Here is a 26,861-nt window from a genome sequence, read left to right on the forward strand (position 1 = left end):
GTACAATCCTAACTTCCTATTTATAGGCTTATTGATTTCACATAATGAAAATCCTTTAATAAAATGAGACACGCTTTCAAGCATACGAGGCCAATAATAATACCTCTGTAGATGTGCCACCATCTTACTTACACCAAAAGAACCAACAATAAGAGAAGTATGTACCTCTCTTATGATGTTAAATCTTTCTCCCTGTGGAATACAAAGCTTTCCAAGATGATACAACAAGTTATCATGAAAATGATAATCCAGTTCCTCTACTTGGTTACCTTGACTCAAGCTTGCATAAACATCTTGAAAGTTATTATCTGATGTATATTGATCAATATAACTTTCTTGTAAAACATAATTATGCTTGAGTAAAGTAGTTGCACTAACAATAGGCATAGAAAGCATATCCACAACTTTATTGTAGATACCCTTCTTATACCTGATTACCAAGTGGAATTTTTGAAGAAAAACCATCCATCGGAAGTGCCTTGATTGCTGCAACTTTGATTGCGATTGTAGGTATTGCAATGGTTGATGATCGGTGTGAATGATTGTTTCCTTACCCATCAAGTAGTGTTTCCATTTTTTCACACTTTGCACCAATGCATACAATTCCTTTACATATGTAGTATATTTAATCATTGCACCACTAAAAGTTTTTGAATGAAGACATATAGGTTTACCATGTTGCATGAGGATTGTACCCATATCGTAGTCACTAGCATCAGTTTGAATCTCAAATGACTGTCTCAAGTTTGGAAGTGAAAGTACTAGAGTCGTATTGATATTTTCCTTCAATGCATCAAAGGCCTTTTGTTGTTTGCCTCCCTAGTGAAAAATCTCTTTCACACTTGTCAACGCATGCAAAGGAGCTTCTATAAGAGAAAAATTAGCAATCAATGTGCTCCAATATTGGGATTCTCCCAAAAAACTTCTTACCTCCATAGTTTTCTTGGACCTTGTCCGATTCGCAATGACATCAACCTTGGAGGGATTTATTTTCAACTCACCTCCTCCAACAATATGGCCCAAGTAAACTAAAGAAGTTTTTCCATACTCACACCTTGACATCTTAAGATACAATTGTTCTTTTTTCAAGACATCAAGTACTTTTCTTACATGCATGACATGTTTATCATGAAATTTACTGAAAATTAAGATGTCAGATAAGTAGACTATGACAAACGCATCATGAAATGGCCTCAATACATCATTCATCACACCCATGAATGTAGCGAGAGAATTACATAAACCAAACAACATAACTGGCCATTCAAACAAACCCTGTTTTATTTTAAATGTTGTCTTCCAAATGTCTCATTCAGCTATTCTAATTTGATGGTAGAAACTTCTTAAGTCAAAATTAGTTAAACACTTTGCATATTTCAATTGATCAAGTAAATCATCTATTCTCGACAGTGGGTAATGGTTCTTTACCGTAATTTTTTTCAATGCACGAAAGTCCACACACATTTACCATGTTCCATCCTTCTTTAGCACTAAGATAATAGGTGAACCACATGGAAAGGAAGATGGTTTAATGATCCTGCACTTTCCATCACTGACATCCTATACATACCAATGTTAGGAAGAGGACAATCTTGTTGCAACTGTATCTCATGTTCAATTCCTCTCTTGGAACGTAATCCCTTTAATTCCTAAAACATCTCGTCATATTAGTTAACTACGTGAACCAATTCAGATTTCAAATTTGAATCACAACCTTTGAAATCTTCATTATCAACATCATCCTTGGGTTTGATCATTATAAGCAAAAAATTCTTGCTTGAATTCAGTAGCCTTTTCATTTGCCCTACATTTACAAGCGAAAGATTTATTTTCTTGCTATGAGCTCTCACAATATATTCTACTCCATTTTTGAATAAATGATATTTGTTTTCATGTCTATGGAAGATACATTTTCTATCATAAAGGTACGAACTGCCCAAAACTATTCCACATATATCTAACATCACAATATCAAGCTCCACTTCATCTATGAAATTTACAGTAATGGCGAATTTCAGTTTACACATTCTAGTAACCTGCAATTGCGCATTGTCACACAACCATCAAAGTGGATACGGTTTATGATGTGGAATAATTTCCAAGTTTAAACCTTTGACAATCTTTTCAAAGATAAGATTTCCTTGAGAGCTAATATCGAAAAGCGTATGAATCTTCTTGTGTTTTTATATCACCCTTATGTGAAAAAGTTCTATTCTACTCTTTTCGTTTGGAGTTTCATTTTGTGAGTTGAAGAACTAGTGCTAGCAAAGGATTCTTTTCCTTTTAACCCCATGGCTATGATTTTAGTTTCATCACCCGAATTGGATACCAAATCCTGTTGAGTGGTTGCAGTTGTCTTTTGTTTTCCCTTGTTGTTGTTTCTCTTTATTCTCATTTCGGGATGAAGATTCCAACAATGAGCTTCCTCGTGAACCTCTCTGGAACAATGTTTTCATGCAAATTTATATCCTTCTTTTTTTATAGACACATTTTTCTTTTCCTTCCCTTTGAAAGCCTTTTCATTTCCTTTACTCTTAAATGGATTTTACTACCTTCTTCTGGAGTGCTTTTTCCTCTTACCTCAAGATGAGTGGCTTGCACACACACATCATCTATATTATTGGGATTAAACATTAAGATAGTATGCCTAAGGTAACTATGTAAACCCCCTATGTACTTCAACAATGTGTCCTGTGATTGCAAATCTACACCCAACATCAAAGACCTTTTTTGAATTCTTGGGCGTAATCTTGCACATTTTGACTTTTAAGTTGTCTAAAGTTCTGCCAATTCATGATACCTTTCTGCATATAAGCTAGAGGGTAGAATTGTCTTTTGATTGCAGCAATGAAATCATTCCAAGAAATTGATATCTTACCATGTTTTTTAATCTCCTCTTGGGTCTTTGATTCCCACCATACCAAAGTTATACCCTCCTTTCTCAAGGAAGCTAAATGAATCTTTATGTCATCCTCTTGAAGGTTTTGAATCATTCAATAGACCTCCAACTAATGAATCAATTATCAAGATTCTCTGCATTCACTTCACCATTATACATAAGAAGCTCAAATTTAACATCAAGTGTTAAAGAATGTGATTTAAAAGTTGCTTCTGAAGTATGATGATGAGTATGAGTAAGGGTTGTGTTAGTGGAAGAGGGTGAAGATGCTTTTGAAGAAGAAGATAAAAAAGATGATGGAGAGGGTGGCAGTTTGTCTCCATTTCCATTACCTCCTCCTGAAGATCCTTCTCCTTTGGGAGGTTTGGAACTTTCCGCTTGCAACCTGATATTCCTATCTTCATGGAGGACCTTCACCATCTCTGTCATGTCAAAGAAAGCCTTTATGAAGGTATTCTCATCTTCTGTAATGTTTATAGGCTCTCCTTCATGAGACATGATCTTTGGAGTCTCAATTACAACTTGAGGCTAAAATGGTGTTGGATATTGTGGCAACCTTGCTCTCCTTGCCCTTGACCCAACTTCAGGGCTTCCAACTAGCCTACCTTCTCCTCTTTTGTGTTTTAACCTTATAAGCATGACATAAACTTCCAAACAATTAAATCCTTCCTTTAGAAAGAAAACCTAGAGCTTTGATACAAAATTGATCTGATTTACAATATTAAATTAATGTGCTAAGATCCTCCTCAGATTAAAAACAAAATTCTTTCATTGTGCTTAAGGATTCATGAATTTTTTACAAGTGAAATGATGAGTTTTTATGTTAATTTCATGAGAAATTTAACACAAACAAGAGACTGAACATAAGCATAAACATGTACAGAACATCATCAAAAACACATTACAACAAGAACATGATAAAGGAGTTCATCCCTCCTGGGCTACATATCCTTGGTCCAACTTCCAATGTCTTGGGCCTTCCTATTCCGCTAAAAAATGTAAAAGGATGTGTTTACAATGCTCAAATTATTCTAAAACCTGATCCAATAAGTCCAGAATGTCCAAAAATGGCTATCTAGCCTCTTTTTTCATCTAATTTTGTGAAAAGCTAAAGAAGTTATGACATACCCTTTTTCCCAATATTTGTTGAACAAATTGCCCCATTTCTGGCATGATCCTATAAATTAGCTCCTAAAAGCACTAACTAAGTGAAAGTTTAACCGCGTGGTGGTCCATAAACTTTTAGCACTGACTGTCCCATCACAAATCACAATCGGTGGAGAACCGACAGTCTTATGGTTTGTGAATGTGATGGAGTAATGCGTGACTATGATATGGCAGACCCGACTGAACTATTAACTATAACACATAGTCACATCACATGTGGGTTCCTTTCACAAATCGCAATCGGCAGAGAACTGGCGGGTAACATAATGCAGGACTTTGCCTTCTGTGGTGTGCGATTTCGATCGCTTATTACGATTAGCACATCGTAATCTAGGTACGCTGGGGGCTGCTTTCTGCAATGCCTTCCCTGTTGTCAAGTGCGATTGTGATTTATCGCATCACAAGCCTGACCCTGCTTGCAACCGATTCTTTAACATGACCCGCCTGCAATATGTGATTTGTAAAATGTGGGGGCCAATGGTGAACTGTCACTTGGCACTTCCCATTTCACTGGAGGTCCTTGCCACATCATATTTTCTTGCCATCTATCCAAGTAAAACCTAAAGTTTGACTTGCTCTAACTTCTTCATACGAGCTCGGATTCGAGTGTCATTCACACCATTGGAATCAAAATAATGAGCTCTTCGATCTAAATCTAAGTTTATCAATATTATGACACTTTGAGTTTTGAGCGTAATTTTGAGCATCTGATCACCAAGCCATGTCATCCTCGAATTAAGTCCTCACCCTACCCTTCATTCTAACCTCAATTTAAAGTGTTGAGGTTTGAGGTCTCAGACCCAATGACTTAATCTATTGTGCTTTAGTTTGATGGGACAATGTCTCTTGATTTGACAACTGTAATAGATTTCGCCTTGCTAACATACACATAGTTTAAAAAACACTCCATACGTGAAATGGTGATACCACTCTCCATGTGAATAGGCCAATTAGAGTGATTTCGCTCCATTTGTAAGGATTTCTAACCTACTTTATGTGTGGGATGAAGTCATCCCTATTAATTCTCCCATGCCATGTGCTCAAGGTTGGGCCCCCCAGTCCATGTATTCTTGGAACCTTAGCACTATAGGTTCCTCACATCCCTCTGCTCTAATCTCAAATGGAAACTTTTGAGGTTTGTGGTAAAAAACCTAAAGTGGAGCCCACCTGTATATGTCATTTTAGTGCCTTGGCATTGGGGATTCCTCAATTTTTCACACATATAATTTTGTGGATGATGGTTGATGGTTGAGATCGGCCCATTGGTATTGAGCCTCTCGACACCAACACTACAACAAAACAACGATTAGCGTCCCTTTTTACTTCTTTTTTTGCATCTAGAGCCCATTTTTGGTGCTATTTGCATCCATTTATCAAATATGGTGCAAAACTTGACACAAAATTTGCATCAAGTTTTGCACCAAATCTTACACCAAGTTTAGCACCAGGTATTGCAATAGGTTTTGCACCACGTTTTGCACCAAATTTTATGCCAAGTTTTGTGTCATCCTTTACACCAGGTTTTGTTCCAGGTTTTGCATCAAGTTTGGCACCTAATTTTGTTTGACATACTTTTGCATCCTCATTTGCATCCACTTTTTGCACCTACACTTGCATCAACTTTTGCATCGACTTTTGCATCCTTTTTTGCATCCTTTTTTAAATCATTTTTTGCATCCATTTTTTCATCCATTTGTGCATCCCTTTTGCGCCAAGTTTTACATTGTGTTTTGTGTCTAGTTTTGCATAAAATTTTGCATCTACTTTTGTTGCATCCACTTTTCCCTCTTGTTTGGCATCCATATTTACATCCTATTTTGCATCTATTATTGTACCCACTATTGCATCTAATATTTTTGTGCCACAATTAGCGCCTAGTTTGGCACCTCCTTTTGCACCCACTTTTGATTATAATTTTTCATCCACGTTTGCATCCTCATTTGTGTCTAGGTTTTCATCAACTACTACATCTATTTTTGCATCCCTTTTTGTATCCAATTTTGGACCGGGATTTGCATCGGGTTTTGTGTCTCGTTTTGCATCTACTTTTGCATCGACTTCTATTGCATCCACTTTTGCACACAATTTTGCATCCACTGTTGCACCCATTTTAAATTTCACTTTTTGCATCCCTTTTTACATCTTCATTTGCATCATACTTTGATTCTTTTCTTGCATCTATCATTACATCCACTTTTGTTATGCCACAATTTGCACCATGTTTTGCACTCACTGTTGTATCCACGTTTGCTTCCAATTTTGCATCCATGTTCACATCCTCTTTTGCATCAAATATTGCATCTATTTTTGCATCCACTTTTATGTTAGGTTCATGCATTGGGTTTTTCATCTCGTTTTGTATCTACTTTTTCATCTACTTACATTATATCCATTTTTTGCATCCAATTTTGTTTTGCCTGTTGCATCAATGTTTGCTTCCACTTTTACATCCATTTTTGCATCTTATTTTGCATATTTTTTGTCTATTGTTACATCCACTTTTGTTGCACCATATCTTGCGCCTACCATTGCAACCACATTTTCTTCCACGTTTGCATCCCCTATTGCATCCACTTTTGTTTCATCCATTTTTGCATATACTTTTGTTTCCGTTGTTGCATCCACATTTGTTTCACCACAATTTGTGCCAAGTTTTACACCTACCATTGGACCCATGTTTGCTTCCACTTTTGCTTTCATGTTTGCATCCAAGTTTGCATTGACAACTGCATCTACTTTTGCATCCACTTTTATGTCAGGTTTTTCATGTTGTTGTGCATCTACTTATGTTGTATCCACTTTTCATCCAATTTTACTTCTATTTTTGCCCCCATTTCTATGTTCGCTTTTGCATCCCTTTTCCAACACTCGTCATATTCTCTGCATTGATGATATTCCTTATGGCATTGACAATTATGAACAATTGATGACAATGTCAATAATATTGACAATGATGAAAATGAAGATGATGGCGATGACATGAATTGTGATTATGATGATAAAGACGATAGTGGTTACAATGACAATGATGATGATGGCAATGATTATGATGATGACGATGCTAATGACGTTGGCGAATCTTCCCAATTTTAGATGTTGTCATTGTCATAATCATAAGCATTATATTTGGTGTCATGATCATCATTTTCATCTAGGTCATCATCAAAAACAATAATGGCATGAATGATGATGATGCATGATTACAACAATGTCGATAGAAATTACATTAATGATGATGATGGGGATGATAAAAATGACAATGACGATGATAATGGTGGTGATGATGATCATCATCGATCATCTGTCAAAAATAGAGTTGTTATTTCTCTTACGTATATCAATGTGTCCTAAACAACCCTTTTCTAGCACTGATCACATTTTTTGGGTTGATGATATTTCTTACAACATCTACAATTATGAACAATTGCAAACAATGTCCATAATGATGATGATGATGGCATGAATGGTGATTATGATGATAATGTAATGATGGCAATAACAATGACAAGGATGATGGTGATGATGATGACAATGATTATGATAATGAGAATGACCTTACAATCTTATGGATTCGTGAACAATTACTAGTTTCAATACCATCTTCTGGATACGTATTACTATCATACTTTTTAAATTTTCTGTCTCTCTTGAGGTATCTTACTATAATGGTGTTGTCAACACTAGAAAGATATCTTGTTGTAATGGTGGTTCTAATGTTAGCACTAGCAAAGTTTAGTAGGGAGGATGCTACTACAAGAGGAATTCCTTCTAAGTGACTATGGCATTCAAAATGAGGCTTTATGGGCTGCTTGTTAACACATGTTCTCATGCTCATATAAAATTAATGTGAAAAGTTGCTTTAATTGGTTCCCATGCATAATTGATATTGATAATGGGGTGGTATAAAATTGTAATGGGCATATCCGTTAGTTTGTTATGATGGGTCAACAACATTGAAACCATCCAAGTGACATTTCACCTTGGAACAATCGTCGTTCGTGCGAAAACACGAAGTTTATGTAAATGAAAGTTGTGATTGTAGTGGAATTAAAACCATCGAGAAATATCAAAGAAGACACTGCCTACCAGTTTTGAAAGACAACCAAGGCATTGAACAACTATTTGTGTTAGGATGTAGTGAGGGAATCGAAGGAAATTTGGCAGCCCTAAGTTGCCATTACTATTGCCAATCACACATTCAATAGTAACCATAAAAGGTAGCCACATATAAACAGAACCTCGAGGTGTTGGCAGTCAGAATCTATTGTAATAGCTTTGACGTATATATAGTTTTGTGTTTAGATGAGAATGAAGTGGGCTTCATCCAGGGTTTGGCTCAATCCTCGTCCATTCCATGCAGTGGTGTTTAATTCGCCAAGCAAGAGAATATTACGTGAGTGTTCAGAGTTAAATCAACAGAAATCAAGGACGTGTGATTGTCAAATTATTGCTCCTCCCTTATGATTGAGCGCTTGATGCGATGGTCATTATCCTTGGGTGATACTTTTATTCCCCATTTTCTATTGAAAAAGTAGCGTTTTTCTGTTCGATTATGATAGGATTGGATGAACGCCGGTTTGGGTGGATGTAGACCCATGTTTTTTTGTGGTGATCTTCGAATGTCTTGAGGATAAGAAAAAAATCCTTGACCAAGGTCCATGGTTTTGGGGATGAGTTGGTCTTCTAGTGAAGCCATGGTTTCCCAACTTCAATCCTCTCACTATGTTGCGGATGACTACTCTAGTATGGGTAAGATTCCCAGTTTTCCCATTCACTTTACCCATCTAGATCTCTTAGAAAAAGTGGGAAATTTTATTGGAAGATTCGTCAAAGTAGACAGGGAAAGACTTTTGAAAGGCATTTTCACCTATGTTTGCATATGTGTTTAGGTAGATCCCAATGAAGTTTTGCGAGATAAAATTGAGCTCAAGTGGATGGGAATTGTGTGTCCCCAACCCCTGGACTATGAAAATACAACTTTTCGATATAGGAATTACCAACAAGATAGACACCTTCAAACTGTCTGTCCCTTTCCAATAGGGGCTTCCTCCTTACAATCATCTAAGAACTCTAGCTGCAGTTGGAGGGATCTTAAGGAAAGAGAGGGATCCAAAATGTAACACCCCTCCCTTGTGTGTCAAACTTTGCAAACCTAAGCTGAGAAAAGCTAGGTATGATGTGTAATATAAAAAGTAAATACATTATTAATAAATTAATCACTTGGAAAAGCGAGACACCAAGAGATGAGATTCTTGCCAAATCACATTGGTGAATGGGAAAGGATAATTCTTTCATGGTAAAGCTTCTCGATTTAATTCTAGATAAGTTGGATGGATTGGAGATAAATATCCATTGAGAAAAACATAAAAGTTGCGCGGGAGAGAAAGGCAATCTTCTATGAGGAAAATCCTCATGGGAGAGAAAGGTGAGCTTTTATGAGATAAGCCTACGCAAATGGATAAAAAGATCCATAAAAGCGAGACACCGCTAATGGAAACCATATCATGAAAGAAGGTATTAAATACCCATTGCATAGATCAATTGGAGGCGGTTGATCCACGGCAAGAACCTCGACTCGGTGGTGAACTGAAGAGCCATTTCTAGGTTGGGTAGCGGTGCTCTGTTTTCCAAGTGTCGTTCTCTCTTTTGATCTAGTTTGACTCACTTGCGTGGATTGTTCTGTATGTTGGTTTCTTACCCTCTATGTTATAAATTCCTTAGCATATGAGAGAATTTGCTTGAGTTTTAAATGCACTGCATGTGGCATTAATGAGATGATTTTATGGATGCACATAAATGAAATTCTAATTACAGTCACAGTATGTGGATCTTATGTAGAATTGGTGTTAACCTGTCTTTTGTTAAGATAATGAATAGTCGTGCTTGAGCCGCTATGCAAATTTGTTAACTGTGGTTAAGGCTCGACTGTATAAACTATGGTACAAGTTATTTGTGCTATGCATCCAATGTTGCGCTTCTGATTAATTGTGCATAATCCCTAAGATACACATGTTAACATGTCATGCAACTGTGGCAGACGGATTATTGATTATGTATGATAAATGATTTTGTTTTGAAACGGTAGAGCCTATGGTTCGGGTTATCTAATATATGCATTATGCATTATAGGATGAATTGCATCCATTGAGGCATTCTAATTATTTATTCGTATTGCATAAGATATATGTCGGTGGTACTTTCGGCCATGACAATAGGAATACGAACATGCTATATGGCAAAGCTAGTTATTGTAAATGGATGACCTGATCTCCATAAATGTTGGATTGAATCCTCAAAGGAGGGATACTCGAATGCGGGATATTGAATAATATTGATTGATTCCTCCTCTGTGATGTGATGTAGGCATGGGTAGAAGTGCTTGTGTTAGCTTTGTTATGAGGTAGTTGTATATGAACGCGTGTGACAACCATTACATCTAAATTTATTACAAGCTAAAATTAGTAAAGGAAACCAATATGTTGCCTTTAATACTGTGGCTAGGAGGTGTCTACTGAAAGAGGACCCAAAGTTGATCATAATTCATGGAACAAGGTACCAATCAACCTTAAGCACAATGCAAGAATAGGATGAAAACCTTAAGCATGACCACCAACTCATCGAATGGCCTTGAGGCTGAAATATGCAAGAAGAGGATGAAAAACATTGACTTTGAAAGCTTTTACAACCAGAGAACCTTAAAACCCCAACTCCCTCCTTAGGACAAGTGTATTTGAGTTTACCAAGAGTTGGCTTCCAACGCACCCAACGCTCAATGCCAAACATGACATGGTACACTAAAACACAAAGACTGTAAAACCTTTCAACATATCGACAAAGTACACATTCTTCCTTGAAATACACATTCTAAGGAAACCCACAAATGACTTATCCTCATTTTGAGGATGGTACCTAAGTTAAATTGGATTGCATAGGGATTTCTTAACACAGGGTTCAAAATTATTACAACAATATACTCATTAATCACTAAATATGTCATTTGTAGGAATTGCAGTTAGGTGGGGAGGATAACACTCCTATCCATTTTTAAAGCTACACCCAATTAATAAGTTCTCCATGTGCCACAATAAATGCAATTTTTTTGACTATAGTGACACATCCCTCGAGATTTCCTTCCACACCAACACTTTTATCCATGAACTAAAGAGTGACTATTTCATTATTATATTATACATACATGTTAATATAAGCATTAAAATTTGTATTCCTTTGTAAAATATGCTAGTCCAAGAGATACATTTGATCACCTTGTCTTGTACCCAATATCCAATGTTGACCCCTATATCCTTAGATCTAGAGTGAAGGTTTCATTTCTAATGTTGTGTTTGAGCTTAAATTATAATTAAATATTTGGGTTAGCCAAGGTCATTACTTAACTTAATGGCTTTGCAATATACAATGTATCATATTTTTTTTAAGTTCAATTGGTGAGATATGTCTGGGGGATTGAACTTTCGATCACTTGGATACACAAGGGCTTGCCAACATGCTTTTTTCCAATTGTGCTACTACCCTCAGAAAATATACAATGTATCATATTAACATCCACTTAAACCAAATTGACTTTTGGGACACATGTCTCTTTGATGATGAAGGGAATCCAATTATGTGATGTCAAACACATTCCCTCACAAAAACTCACAAAGACCCTACACTTTTTAGGGTTCGAACCTAGGTTGTCTGTTATGAAACCAACTCACAAAAAGATAGAAAAGATAGATCAACAACTTAGAAATCAGCCTCTTCGAGGGGGCAACCTCCTTTACATTACACAAAAGAACAATTATTGGATGATACAAATGACAAAGCCTCATTTCTATATATAGGAGTCTAAGGGGTCACAATATAATCAAAGTCAACATAACAATAATAATATAAGGGCACAAAAATAACAATAGTGGGCTTCTATGGGGCACAATAATAACAATATGGGGACAATAAGGGCACAACAATAACAGTAAGGGCCACAATGACACTAGTAATGGGGGAATCACTAGTGTTATAGGGACCTAACATTGTCTATATGGAAACACTGTATAATTTTGAATTTATTTATTGTAGATTTGTACATAGATGGATATTCCTTTCTTTGCATTTATCTTTTAGACTTCTTGCTTTCACCAATTGATTTAGAGCTTATGGAGTCTCAAGTAGCACCAATCCCCTTGCTTCTATTGGATTGAATAACATGATTTCTCTTTTGAAATCCATAATATCTCATTCACATGCTTCCTATTTCTCCCATAAGACTTTAGCACAGACTCCATGATCATGTTTGTGTCCCTCTTAATAACGCACTCCTTGGAAGGGGCCATAAAATCTTTTATTAGGACTAAACTTGGATGTCTCTTCTTTCTTGCCCTTTGATTCTTCATTCAATCATACCACCCATCAACTTGTTATTTTTCCATTTTTCTTATAATGACCTTTGTTGTTGGGAAGGTGCCTTTCAAGTATTTTGTCTTTGCATATAGATACACATAAAGTATCATTATTTTAATCTAATGGACGTGGTTGTTAAAATCACCAATATTTAATTAAATATGCATTGTTATACCTTTGCTCAAGTCAACTTCAATTCAAATTCTAACACATGTGTGTATACCCTTCCTTGCTTAGTTTGTATATTGTTGTAAGTCCCCAATATATTTATGTTGGCTTTTGAAAGATCATCTCATCCCAAAATAAGTAGGGGGGATTCAATATTCAAATCCGGCAGAGTGGGGTTGAAGAAATGGATATTGAAGATGGATTCAATTATAGAAACTATCTTTTGAAAAAAGGTTAGTTTTGCCCCAAAAAGAAAGTCCCTCCTTTGAGACCTTGCCACAACTTCCATAGTTGTGAAATTTTACAATAATAGAACCTCTAGAGTAGAGGTTTACCATATACTTAGAACTTAGGTTGGAATTGATTTGATTCTTGAACTCTTTAGATGATGACTAGAGATCATTAAATACATAGTTTGAAGCATTTGCTTGTATTTATTAATGAACTTGTTAACCATCCATAGATGAATACTTCCCTTGCACATGTGCTTGATTTTGTCAATAATGAAAGAATCCTACTATGTTTTTGGTATATTCGACAAGACTACATCTTTAAAATAAAGAAGATTCAATTCTTAATGCTTTGCAATCCTGTAAGAGGGAGGGACAATCGAAGTCACGCAGGAGGAGGTATTCCCTTTGTTTAGCGAAACTCTACAGAGATAAAGCACTAAATGCAAGATTAACCCCTTGTTTATGTGATAATTAGGGAATATATATCTATTCTCTCAAAGATTAGTCTTATATATTCAAAAAGAATTTCTCATTTATTCTAAATAACACTTAACACTGTTTATAGAATAATTTCTCACCATTACAATCACAATAATCATTTTTGAAGGCAAAAACTACATCAAAACATTTTGAATATGCAAGTAGATAATCTCCACAAATGAAGATGAAAACATATTTTGAGCATGTTTAAAGTGGATTAAAATATAATAATAAAAGACACAACAAAAATCTTGATACAATAATAGCTCAAATAATTATCTTTAAGAAAAATCTATTAAAAATTACTATAAAATTATAAAATGAAATTAACATTAATAAATAATCAATTAATTTATATAAAATCCCAATTTAATAATGAATAATTACTTAATTCTTTAAGTTCCACTTCAAAGAAAGCATTGACACATCAGCTAGAGAAGGGTGCATTATTGTTTTGGAGTAAGAGAAGGGTGCATTATTGTTTCGGAGTTCTATGTCCGTCGCATCAATATTTTATTTGATGTGCCCAACTATTTTTCCAAAGTAAAACTATTATTCAACTTAAATAATAGAATGTATAATATTTCAAATTCTATAAAATGTATAATATTTCAAATTCTTTGAAAATCCGTTTTACTGAAACACAAATATATGGCTGTGGATGACATGATCGGATGTATAATATTTCAAATTCTATAAAATGTATAATATTTCAAATTCTTTGAAAATCCGTTTTACTGAAACACAAATATATGGCCGTGGATGACATGATCGGACGGTAGATATTCTATCCCGCCTTTAAATTCAAATCCTCTTGGTAGTTTGGCGCCATTGCGCGTATCCCTCTCAACGAGCTCAGTAGCTCGCATATGAACAATCATGGTTTGCAATCACATAAACATTGCCCCAGAATCGATCCACGAGCCACCAGATCTCTCTCTGCACGACTTCCAACAGTTCATCTGCGTTTCTTCGTGGTCAAAACGATTTCAGAAAAGGTATTTTTCTGCAAGAGAGTGCTAAAATTTCAAAGCGCCATTATTTTCTTGTCGCCGTCATGAATCCTCTACGCCTTGTCCTAATGAAGTTATTTAGAGTTCTTGATTGGAAAAATTTGCCATATTTCAATTTTCTGGAAATATTTCATTAAATAAGCTACTGTATTATCTAAAATAAATCTGAAGAAAGAGGCCGTGCTCAAAACAATGTTTTAAGCAGCAAATTTCACAAGGGTTATTTCTGGTTCAGTTATTCTGAGCTTTCAATGGAAAATTTTGACTCTATTTTGGCTTACAGGCAAGATTTCATAAACTAACGCTCTCTATAGATGGACTAGACAAGGTTGTGCTCAATATTTTGTTTAAAAAATGGCAGAGTTTGGGAAGAAGTTCTTTAAGTTAATGGATCAGCATTCAGATGCATTTCGAGTGGTTTGATTGAATGATTTCTGTCTCAGTTCCACACATTTAAAAGTTTTGGAGAATGGGAATTGATAATTCTGGTATTTGATGGTGTTCTATTCAAATTACACAGAAGAAGATAGAAAGCTAGGGCTTTTAGAGACTAAGCGTACACAATGGCACAATCTTTACAGGTTTTCGTGAGATTTTTAAGACAGGCAAATAGGATAGAAAATTAGGGATTTCACTAAGCCAAGAAAGCTAATGCTACATTCTTTACAAATTTACTTCAGAGTTTTGAGACTGAACATTTTTGATGCTTTTAGACCCACTGCTTTATGTAATTGGATTTATAAGATAATGGCTAAGGTTTTGTCTGTGAGATTAAAATCACTACTTTCTAACTTCATCTAACCAGAACAGTTTGGTTTTCTAGAGGATTGTCAAATCTATGACACAATTGTTTCAACACAAGAGGGCCTCTACACTATTCAAGTCAACAAAGTTCCAGCAATGGTGATCTGTCCAGAAAAGCACTTTTGAATGTGTTTGTCCACTTTCCATAAGGACAAGAGTCCCAATCCCTATGGGTGGACTATGGAGTTCTACCTGGGATTTGTTGAAGTGTTGGGAGACAACTTACTTCAGGTAGTGGAAGAAACGAGAAGCTTTAGTAAGGCTCCCTGGCTCCTTCATCTGGACCTCTATTGCACTCATTCCAAAGGTGGATCCACCTGAGTCTTTTTATGCTTTTAGACCCACTTCTTTGTCTAATTGTATTTATAAGATAATGGCTAAGGTTTTGGCTGTCAGATTGAAAGCACTACTTTGTAAGTTCATATAACAGAACCGCTTGGTTCTCTAGAGGATCGTCAGATCCATGAAGCAATTGTTTCAGCACAAGAGGGCCTCCATATTATTCAAGTCAAAAATGTTACAATAATGGTGATCAAGTTGAACCTGTCCAAGGCTTATAAAGGGTGTCTTGGCTCTTTCTGATACTTCTTTTTATCCATATTAGTTTCAACTTACCACTGGTAAATTAGATTATGGGATGTGTAATTTAAGCTTCTTATGCATTTTTTATAAATGGTTCAGCCTCTAATTTCTTAAGACCCTCAAGAGGGTTAAAACTTAAAACAAGGTTGTACATTGTCTCCTTATTTATTTCTTCTAGTTGTTGAAGGACTAAGTAGGTCCATCCTAGAAGCAAAAAAAAAAAAAAAAACAAGATACATTCAAGGGATTAGCAGCGACTCTTGTAAAGAAGATCATGGCATTGCATAGAACCAATTATTCCCCTGTCCTTGCAACATATCCCTGTGGCTATCCTATTAAAAACCCAGGCCCTAGCAGCAGAAGAAGTGTGTGCCTCATTTAGGCCTTCCTCTCCCATTGGTCGCCCTAGATCCTCACCCCACTTGATTAGGACAAGCAATTCTTCCTCTTTAGATTTACTTTAGATAGAAAAGATACAGAGATAATACAAACAAGAATAGTATGATTAGTCTTCTTATTAGTTTAGTATCACCTGGAATAAAGAATAACTCCTTTGTTTATATTATCTAATCAGTAACTCGCAAAGGCATCAGAATAATAATTAGGAGTTATTGGTTTCTTTTTGTAGTATATGTGGTTGTAGTAATCTATTACAAGTAGGGAAATCTTGGAAAAAGAAAGTATGTTTTGGATTACATACAGTTTAGTCTTGACTCCTGAAAAAAGATAGCGGAATGTCTTTGTTAGTAGGAGATTAGGAACTAACAATACGACCGAGACTTAAATTCCTTTTACTGTTTTACTCTTGAGGGATTAAGCTCCTTAGACTTCATAGGCAACAAGAACTACAAATTACATACATCGGAATCATCATCCTTCTTTTTATTATTGGTATTAATGGAATGCTTAAGACATGAGCTTTGAAAAGATGAACAATGCTTTATTTATATATGGGTCATTGAGAAGAGGACGAGTTAATTTAAAAGGATATTAAAGTAAGTTGAAGAAACTCTTTAGAATACTTTATAGTAAAGATCCATTTATAGTTTATATAGATACAAGCAACTGGAAAACCACCTCACTATGACACCCTTCACCTTCGTTTTTAGAGGACTTTTATGCCACTTTTTCTCACCCTGGAACCAGCAGCCCACAACAAAGAGGAGATATCAGATTCCAGATCCTTATGATATATATAGCATTGTCACATTCACCCCCAAGAAGCTACAAACAATAAAGTGAGAGTTATCTTTTAGTTTGTAGTATTATTAGCAGATCAGATCAGGTTGGTCACTACACTCCTCTCTTCTTGTTTCTCCTCCAGAGCCTTGGTTTATATTTGGGTCTTGTTGTGAGAAACGTATGAAGGTGGAAGTATGAAGATCCTTGGATATGCAGAAGTTGGATCTAGGATATGTTGGATTAGGATTTAGAAAGTACATAGAGAATAGAATAAGAATTAAGATTGTATAAATTAACATATAGAAAGTCGTGTCCTTTGATAACAAGGAGAAGGAACAGAGTCGTGTCTTTTGATAGTGCATGGGTATTGATAAAATGTGATGGAATGCATTTTTGATGAGATGCTTGACCATAAGATACTCAGAACCTTATGACTGTTTGGCTTGAACAAACGCTGGACTTGGAATTTGCTCAGAAATGAATTCACTGTATTATATATTTACACTTGTAGTTTTGTTGTAATAGCTACAGGCCTATGAGCTTAAACCCTGAACATACATATGCATTGATGTGTGTAATTAAGGTGAACAACCTGTATACCTTTCAATACCAGGGCAGTGAACATAGCCCAAAACTTGTAATGACAACCTTGCTGAATTAGTTACAGGAAAGGTATGTGTCCTTCCAACTATACCTAAACATATATATGTGGCATGGGAGTGATGGGATATTGTTCTTTGGCTGCCTTAGTTTCTGTATGTTAAGTGATCTGGACTCTGGAGTATTAAGACTCCTCCAATCATTATTTAAATCATGGAGGTGATGTCAAGTAGATCCGAGTGAGATTCTCTAAATTGGATCTTCTCATCTAGCTGACTGTTCTATTAATTATTCTTGAACACCTGAGGATGTGCATTCTAATTGATAGAAATAATACCTTGTCAATTTTGAAAGATAGTCTCCCAGCCAGGCCTGTTTCTACTTTGGTTTTGGGTGAGGATATAGGTAACCTGCCGGTGCCAAGAGGGCTGAAATCAGGAAAAGTGACAATACATCTTACCTGGATTATCATATTGATATTTACTGTGACTAGATTGATTCATTATCCTTTTGGCTGTACTTACCCATGGGTTTTATTTTGCTCTTATTACATTCCTGAAAGATTTGCGGAAGATCTCAAAGCGCTCTTCTTTGTTTAATCTGTCTGTAATGATTGTTTTCCAAAATATGCTTGCAAAAATATGCTTGAGCTATTTTGACATATTTAATGTTAATTTTAAGATATAGGAATGGTATTGGGTTTTTCCCTCATGGTACAGAAATGGAAAGAAGATGAAGTGGACAACAATAATTAGAATTATTCTTAGAAATTAGTTAATGGTTGGTATTGAAATAAAAATAGTTATTGTTTTAAAAAATGTGATTTTATAATAAATTAATAACAATGAAATAATAACTCTCTTGTTTATATTCAGCCTGTAGGCTATTCAATTCCATATCATTCCATTATTATTTACAACTCATTTAATTGTCAATCTCATGCTATGATATTGGCTTTATCCCCAATCCAACATGTACTGTAGATTTACCTTGATCTTCACTTGTGTTATTGTATGTTTTTGCAATTTATTGGAAAGCTTTAATGCATTTGGTCTTTTATCGACTCCTTTGTAATGGTGAGATTGTACTGTGTAATAACTATTCTCTTGTAGCTTTCGTATTTTGGATATGGGGCATTATATCTCAAGAAACACAGATAGACTAACACTCTCTTTATTTTCCTGTAAATAAAACAGAGAGTTTCAGGTGCTTGAATCAGGGGTGGAACACTATAATGCTAAAGAGGTTCAAATTTGAAAATTGTTGAATGCCTTTCCTCCATAACAACCGAACAACTCTAGAATAACAAGTGAAACAACTCTTTAACAAAATGGAGAGGGGAGGTGCAAGTAAAACAACTCTTTCAAAAAATGGAAGCTCTCTCAAATCGGGCAATGATGACTCCAAGGACTGCCTTTTGAGTTCTTTAATTTCCTTCGAACTCTCCTCTCCTTTTAGCAGACATTTCAAGGGCAAAGATAATTGCATTTCTAGCCTTCCCATTTTTTGTTCCTTTCTTGTGGTGGTTTTCCCAACAATTTCCACCCTAAGTAGCGTTGTTGTGGACGAAGTTTACTATTTTCTTATAAATGACATTTTGCTCCTTCCTTCGAACGTTTCGAACAGCTTTAGGTACCATTGTTTCCTTTAGAAATGACGGTTCCATGTTTAATTCGTTGTTTCGTTATGATGTCCTCTCTTTAACCGTGGTGACCTACGTTGCGTTGTATTTGGTATAATGGTGTCTCCTAAAAATTGTACCTATCTCAGTTGTATCGACTCTGAAGGTCTGGGAAGTATTTGATTTGCTTGAAATTTCTGCTATATTTCAGTCTCACTCTCTCAAGCAACAATTGTCTTGAAAACAAGTTAGCAATTCTTTTGGCAGCTTTATACGGTTCAGTTTACAATCCCCTGCCACACTTCTCAGAGTACCAAGATAATTTATATGTTCTCTTTTTTGTTTTAACTGTCTTCTGTGTCTGTTGATGTATGACTAAATATAATAATATAGTTGAACTACTCATATTTTAATGTTCTCATGTAGTTTTTACTACACGATAGAGTTGAGGTCTCTCGGGTTTCCTCATAATCTTACCCTTGGTAGTCTACCGACATCTTTGAGGTCTGTTCATAGGTTCCAACCAAATCATGTTACAAACCACACATGATCAGAGTGACATGTGGACTAGTTGAAGAGGAAACCAGAGCAGGGTACTTCCTAACTATTATTCTATCCCGGATTCAGAGGAGCAGCCAGGATTTTATCCATAGTTTCTTTCCTTCCAACTTTAGATGGGATCTCACCTCAACCTTCTGCCTTGGTGGTCAATCAACATCTTTGACGCCTGTTCGGGGTTGTGCCATATTAGGTTACAGATCATACATAATCAGACCGAGTTATGGACCAGCTCCAGACATATCCAGAGTATGGCGCCTTCCACCCATTAGGGGTAAATCAGCTCCAGACTGATCCAGAGTATGACACCTTCCACCTATTAGACTAGGCCATACATAATTAGATCGAGTTATGGACCAGCTCCAGACAGATACTTTGCAGATCCAAAGTATGGCACCTTCCACCCATTAGGGGTAAACCAGCTCCAGACAGATCTAGAGTATGGCACCTTCCACCCATTAGGGGTAAACTAGCTCCAGACTGATCCAGAGTATGGCACCTTCCACCCATTAGGGGTAAACCAGCTCCAGACTGATCCAGAGTATGGCACCTTCCACCCATTAGGGGTAAACCAGCTCCAGACTGATCCAGAGTATGGCACCTTCCACCTATTAGACTAGCCCTACATTCAGCAGAGCAGAGATAATATTTTCAAGAGTTTCCTTGCTTGGACATTAGATGATAGGAGAGCCGAGCATCATCATTCCTATGCCTCCTGTAGGATCACACAACTGGATCCTTTCTTAAGCTTTTGGCAATTCCAACAGTGATCCAATAGCCTGGTTCCCACCACCATTGACATCATCCCATCCCTCTCTCCAGACTTTTAGTGTAGACACTCTGTTGTATCCCTACATTTATGCTACTATTAGATAGTTTGATAGTTTTTTTTTTTCTGCTTTGTGCAGACTATCATTGTGTGTGATATATATATATAAAATATTAGTTAGGTTGAGTTCAAGTCAGGGTCACTTTCAATGTTCGATGGAAGAATGGTTTATCCAATTGCAGGATGTTGTCACTAGGATTATGCACGGCTTGGATTAGCTAGGTGTATCTCGAAATTGACTTTTGCCCCCACATTCAGCAGAGTAGAGATGATATTATCAAAAGTTCATTTGATAAGGAAGCAGAGCATCCTCATTCGGGTGCCTCACATAGTATATCATACAATTGGATCCTTTCATGAGCTTGACAATTCCAACAATGAGCCAATAGCTTGCCCCCCCGCCCCTCCTCATCAGGGTTAGAGGACATTGACATCATCCCATCACTCTCTTTTGCTTGGCACCAAGCTTTCCAGATTACCAGTATAGACTCTCCAATTGTATCTCTATGTTTATGCTACTTTTAGATTTCCAGTGCATATATATATATATATATATATATATATATATATATATATATATATATATATATATATATATATATATAGATATAGATATAGATATAGATATATATAATCAGTTAAACTGTGTTTAGGTTGAGATCAGCTCCAATGGTTGATGGAAGAATGATTTGTCTAATTGTAGGATGTTGTCAATAGGTTTGTGCAAGGCTCTGTCTCACTAAGTGCCTTACGGAATAATTTTTACCCTTCACAAGTGGCTCCCACTCTCAACCCCTCTCCATTAAATCGACCCCTCTCCATTAAATTTGAACATGACATTTCATGAATTAAATCCAACACAAACTACTTGATCCACACTAGATAGGTTTATTCTATTGTTAAATTTGAAAATGACATTTTATGGGCTAAATCCGACACAAACTGCTTGATCCACACTTGATAGGTTTATTCTATTGATATATATATATCTATATATATATATATATATATATATATATATATATATATATATATATATATATATATATATATATATATATATATATATATATATATATATTTGTTTTGGTTACACTTAAACTACACAATTGTCATTGTTATATTTTTTTAACTTTATTTTTTCTCACTTTAGGAGTTACTTTTAAAACAACGCATTTTATTTATTCTATTGTTGTATATATATTTTTGTTTTGGTTACATTTTAACTACACAATTGTCATTGTTATATTTTTTAACTTTATTTTTCTCACTTTAGGAGTTACTTTTAAAAAAACGCATTTTATTTATATTGGATATATTTTTTAATTTCATTGATTTGTTTGTATCATCATTGGTTGAAGATCAGCGAAAGTAATGTGGTGTCCGTGGCAGAAGATGAGCTAATGCGCATTCTCATATTGATGCGAAACTTTTTGCCTGGATATAAGCAAATTGTTGAGGGTGATTGGAAAGTGGCAACAATTTCTTACAGGTCATGATCTAGAAGGGAAAACTATTGGTTCTATTGGTGCAGGGCGTATTGGCAAAGAACTACTTAAGCGTTTGAAGGTATTCATTCTTAGGATCTAGTACTACTTCATGATGTTGCAAAATTCTTTTCAAAAATCAGTGCTCCATAATTCTTACGCATGCATGCTGTTTGTTTCAAAATTTCAATCTAATAATAATAAACATTACATGATGTTGAATTGAATTGCGTTCCTTTGTACAGCCCTTCAATTGTAAGCTTCTTTACCACGACCGTCTTTCTATTGGACCCGAATTGGAAAAGGAAACTGGAGCAACATTGGAGACAAATCTTGACGAAATGCTACCTAAATGTGATGTACTTGTCATTAATATGCCTCTTTCTGACAAAACTAGGTGCGCCTTATCCCAATTTCATAAATAATCTCTCCCATTATTCACTCAAACATCAATAGCACCTATATATTTTGTACAACTTGTGAACAAAAAGCTAATTATTGTTTCTCTTGCCCTTTCCTTTTGGTTACAGTAGGGGAATATTTAACAAGGAAGGTGTTCTCTACCAACCCTAGCTTTTCTCTCAGAATCTTAACATCCCCTTTGCAAAGGGTTTCATTAGAATGACAACAACCCGCATTTAAAGCATTTCTCCACCCATCCTAATTAGAAATACAATTTTGGGTTCTCTACTAATTTTCTCCACACCCATTTAATCTAACAATGGACATATAGCATGTATATTTATACTTGTGTGTTGGAAATACCATTTTATACTTTAATGTTTATTATTTTTGTTTTATTGTTATTACTTGAATTTCTTCTTAACAAGTGGTTGTGTTTCTTTTGGTTTTAGTGAAAGTATGGGCTCCAATGTTGGCTCTCTTATTATGGAGTATAATTCATCTTTGAGAATTTTTCAATTATTAAAGTAGGTTAGTCAATTGCTTAAAATATTAAATTTATTTCAAAAAGTTTTTGTTACTTTATAGGTTAGACACTTGCTTGAAATATTAAACTTATTTCAAAATGTTTTTGTTACTTTATAGATAAGGCGTAGATTTCTTGGCTCTATGATGAAAATAATGAAGGGAAAATACATGTTAATATGTTACTTGTGCTCTTTGACTGAAAAATACACGGTGAGAGAAAAATGTATATTATGCTAATTGAGGAATGTTTTTCACTTGTCGAACTTATAGTATTGAATTTAACACACTAACACTTTACAACAATGAACTAACAATATTCATGATGAAATTAGCAATATGGAAGATTTATCTGCATAATGAAAAAGGCAATATGGAAGATTCCGATCACGTTCCAAGGCATTTCTTAAAATGTGGATGTGACAAAAGGTTGTTGTGGAAGTTGTTGTTTGTATATGGAAAATTTCTTGATCATTGTGTATAATCCTAATGTTGATAGATATGTCTACTAAATGCTTCCAGTTAATGGGGCATTGATTTGAGCATTCAATATATTTTTATTTTTTATCAAAGTATTCTTTTGTTGTATTTGTATTTTTCAATTTATGCGTTACGGCGTTTCCTTTGCAACATCTGGTGCAAATGCTAGTATATCTTACCTCATTTTATGGTTAACATTGTATAAAAAAAACATGCGTTGTGTTATGTAATTAATACTAACATGTAATATTGATTTTTTTTGTCAGAATGCTATAGGTAATGATTGCCAAGACAATGATCCAAATTATGTTCAACATATATCAGGAGATGATGAGGATGAGGATGAGGATGATGGTGGTGAAGGAGGAGATGATGATGATAGTTGCGGTGTTGGTGATGATGTGGATCAGAGTAATGAGGATGGTCAAGATGATCATGAGGATGATCTTGGTGGTGGTAGCTAGGCATGCACATTCATTGTTTTTTATGAAGAAATTATTGTGTAGAATGACATTGTTATGTTTAGATGGGTGTTGTGAATTTACCCTATATCAATGAGACATTTTGATTTTGTAATCATACGATGAGTTTGATTTATGTATGTTGTTAATTTATCGTAGAATAACGATATTCATGAAATATTTTGATTTGTTAATCATATTTGAATTTTACTTGTTTTGATTAAAAATAATACTGATTTTATTAGTATTATGTTGCTATTTTATACATGTTTTGAAAATTGTTAATGACACATTGTTATTTTTTTGGATTGATGTTGTCAATTTCTCTTAAATTTCTTTACAAATGATTTTGAATTGTGATATCTGCTTTAATGATATTTAGAAACTATCATATATTTCACTATGAATCTATAAAGGGGGTCATATATGTAAAGAAAAATATACTCTATATAAGAAGTCAAATGCGGATGTAACCATGGATGCAAAATTGAAAGTAAAATTGGATGTTAAACTAGGAATTAATACAAAATGCAAACAATTGACATACAAAGTGTTTTAAATTAGAAGTGAAAAATTGTGCAATAGTTGACACAAAGAAGGGAACAAAACATGGCATACAAAAGGATATCAAATTGGGCAAAAACAAGGACACATAAATGGGCACCAAATTAGATGCAAAAAAAGACAACAACTAGATGTAAAATAAGATGCAAAGTTGAGCGTTAAAAAAAAGCAAAAAACGTTACAAATTAATATGCCAAATGATGATGCAAATAATGGTGTAAATTTGGGATGCAAACTTGGGTGCAAAAAAGGAAAAAAAAAAGATGTAAGAAAAGACATAAAACAAGATGCAAAATGGGGCTGAAAAAAGGTGAAACCAAGGATGTCATATTGGATGTAAAAAATGATTCCTAATCACATGCAAATTTAGACTCGAACTCAGACACAAAATTATATGCAAATGTGGACACAAAATGAGGCAAAAAAAGATGCAAATTTGGATGGTGAAAACGATGTAAAACTAGACACCAAAAAAATGCAAAATTGGATGAAAAAGTCGGTGTAAATAATGGTGCAACATTGGACACAAGTAGACACAAAAAAATGGTGCAAAAAGGGGCATAAAATAGCTTAAAATTGGATGCAAAACTTGGTGCAAAAACAAATACAAAAGTAGACGTAAAAAATGGCTCTAAATTGAATGTACCATTAGACACAAAATAAGATGCAAAGGTGGACACAACACATGACTCAACATAAGATGCAAATATAAATGCAAATTTGGATGCTCAAAATGATGTAACATTAGATGCAAGAGATGGTGTTAAAAATGATGCAAAATTGGATGAAACAAATGACGCAAAATATGGTGCAAAATGAGATGGGAAAAATGGAGACAAATCAAACGTAAATGTGGATGTAAAAAATGGTCCAAAAAAAGATGCAAAAATGGGCACAAAAATGGATGCAAAATTTGATGCTAAATCAAATTCAACACATGGTGCAAAGATAGGCACCAAAGCTGGTGCAAAAATAGAAGCAAAAACTAGTGTAAGACTAGATACAAAACCTGGCGTAAGACTAGATGCAAAAACTGACACAAAATGGATGCATAAAAAGACGTTAAATTGGATTCAAAATACAGTGTAAACTTGATGCAAATGATGGTGCAAAAATGGAAGAAAAGAATGACACAAAATAGGAAGCAAAAGAGAATGAAAAATAGATGCAAAAAATGACACAAAATTAGAAGCAAAACCTGTCATAAAATAAGATGCAAATCTTGGTTCAAAATTTGATGCAAAAAATGATGCATAGTTTGGTGTAAAAAATGATGCAAAATCTAGCGTGAAAAAGGGTGCAAAATCAGGTGCAAAAAAGGACGCTTTAAAAATTGTACAATAGAGCCAAATTTAGCGCCAGGTTGCTCATCACAATTACAAAAAAAATGCACTAAAATCTGGCGCTAAATCTGGCGCAAATCGCTGGTTTTGTTGTAGTGCAAGAATGATGCAATTACTTTGAGGGTATGAAATCCTAATGGGGCCCACAAGTCTCGATTCTGATGGGGTGAAGTTTGGCCTTGACCCTTGGTGTTTGGATTCCTCCATATGCTAATATGAATATGCTAGTAGTCATTCTAACTTGCCAAACCTAACAAAAAGACGAAATACCATGCTAGGGTGTTCATATAAATAAATAGGGGTGGCTTCCTAGAGCCATCTCCTATCTATTGAGGTTCGCAACCCAAATGTCCTAAAATTTCAAGTCATTATCATTGTTGTCTAGGGAGTAATATACCGTTTAATATAAGTTTTTTTGAACTCTAGTAGACTAGCTAAACTCATCGTAAGATAAAGGAGTTATCAGTTGCAAGCATGGAATTCCTTGATTTGAATAACTGAGTATGTAAATATGGCTAGAAGCAGGAGGAGGGACTTCAACTCGCCACCCAATCACAGGTCAACTACACTGTAATATTTCATGCAGTTGACATCTCCTGAGTTGGATCCGAAGTCTTAGGGAATACCTTCTAAGGAAAATCACACCAAAGTCTTGGTGAAATACCTAGGAGATTGAGTCCACTATAGGTTGTTTATCAATTTCCATTTGGTTGTAAGTACCACAATGACTTACTTACTTCTATGAGATTAGTTATAAGACTTAACCCAAGGTGTATATGGGGCATTAGTCAGTCCATGAGTTTAAATCCATTATCTAGGTGCTTTTTAAATTGTATTTTCATAGTAATCACCACAAGGGTCTATAGTCCATTTTCTAAGTGGTTAAAAACTCTTCAGCAAACACCACAATGACTTATATTTCCTTATCTAGGTGGTTAATCGCTATATATGTAGCACCACAGTGAATTCGGCATCCACTTAGCTTCATAATGACCACACAAGCTTATATAGATAATAGAGTAGGCTTGATAAGATATCAATATAGGGAATATCATCGTAAATT

The 26,861-nt window shown here is 35.1% G+C and overlaps 1 pseudogene across 1 annotated transcript; it reads left to right on the top strand.

Annotated features, from left to right (window-relative positions):
• The first annotated feature begins 14,216 nt into the window (after positions 1–14,216).
• LOC149231227 (formate dehydrogenase, chloroplastic/mitochondrial pseudogene) lies at positions 14,217–22,414 on the top strand (annotated as a pseudogene). Its single transcript, XR_016248421.1, has 3 exons — positions 14,217–14,345; positions 21,898–22,105; positions 22,269–22,414. The product of XR_016248421.1 is annotated as a formate dehydrogenase, chloroplastic/mitochondrial pseudogene (transcript).
• The last annotated feature ends 4,447 nt before the right edge of the window (positions 22,415–26,861 follow it).

This window comes from Pinus tabuliformis, chromosome J (genome assembly GCF_031772625.1).
Source record: "Pinus tabuliformis cultivar Carrire ecotype Pingquan chromosome J, CPIR1, whole genome shotgun sequence".
NCBI lineage: Eukaryota > Viridiplantae > Streptophyta > Pinopsida > Pinales > Pinaceae > Pinus > Pinus tabuliformis.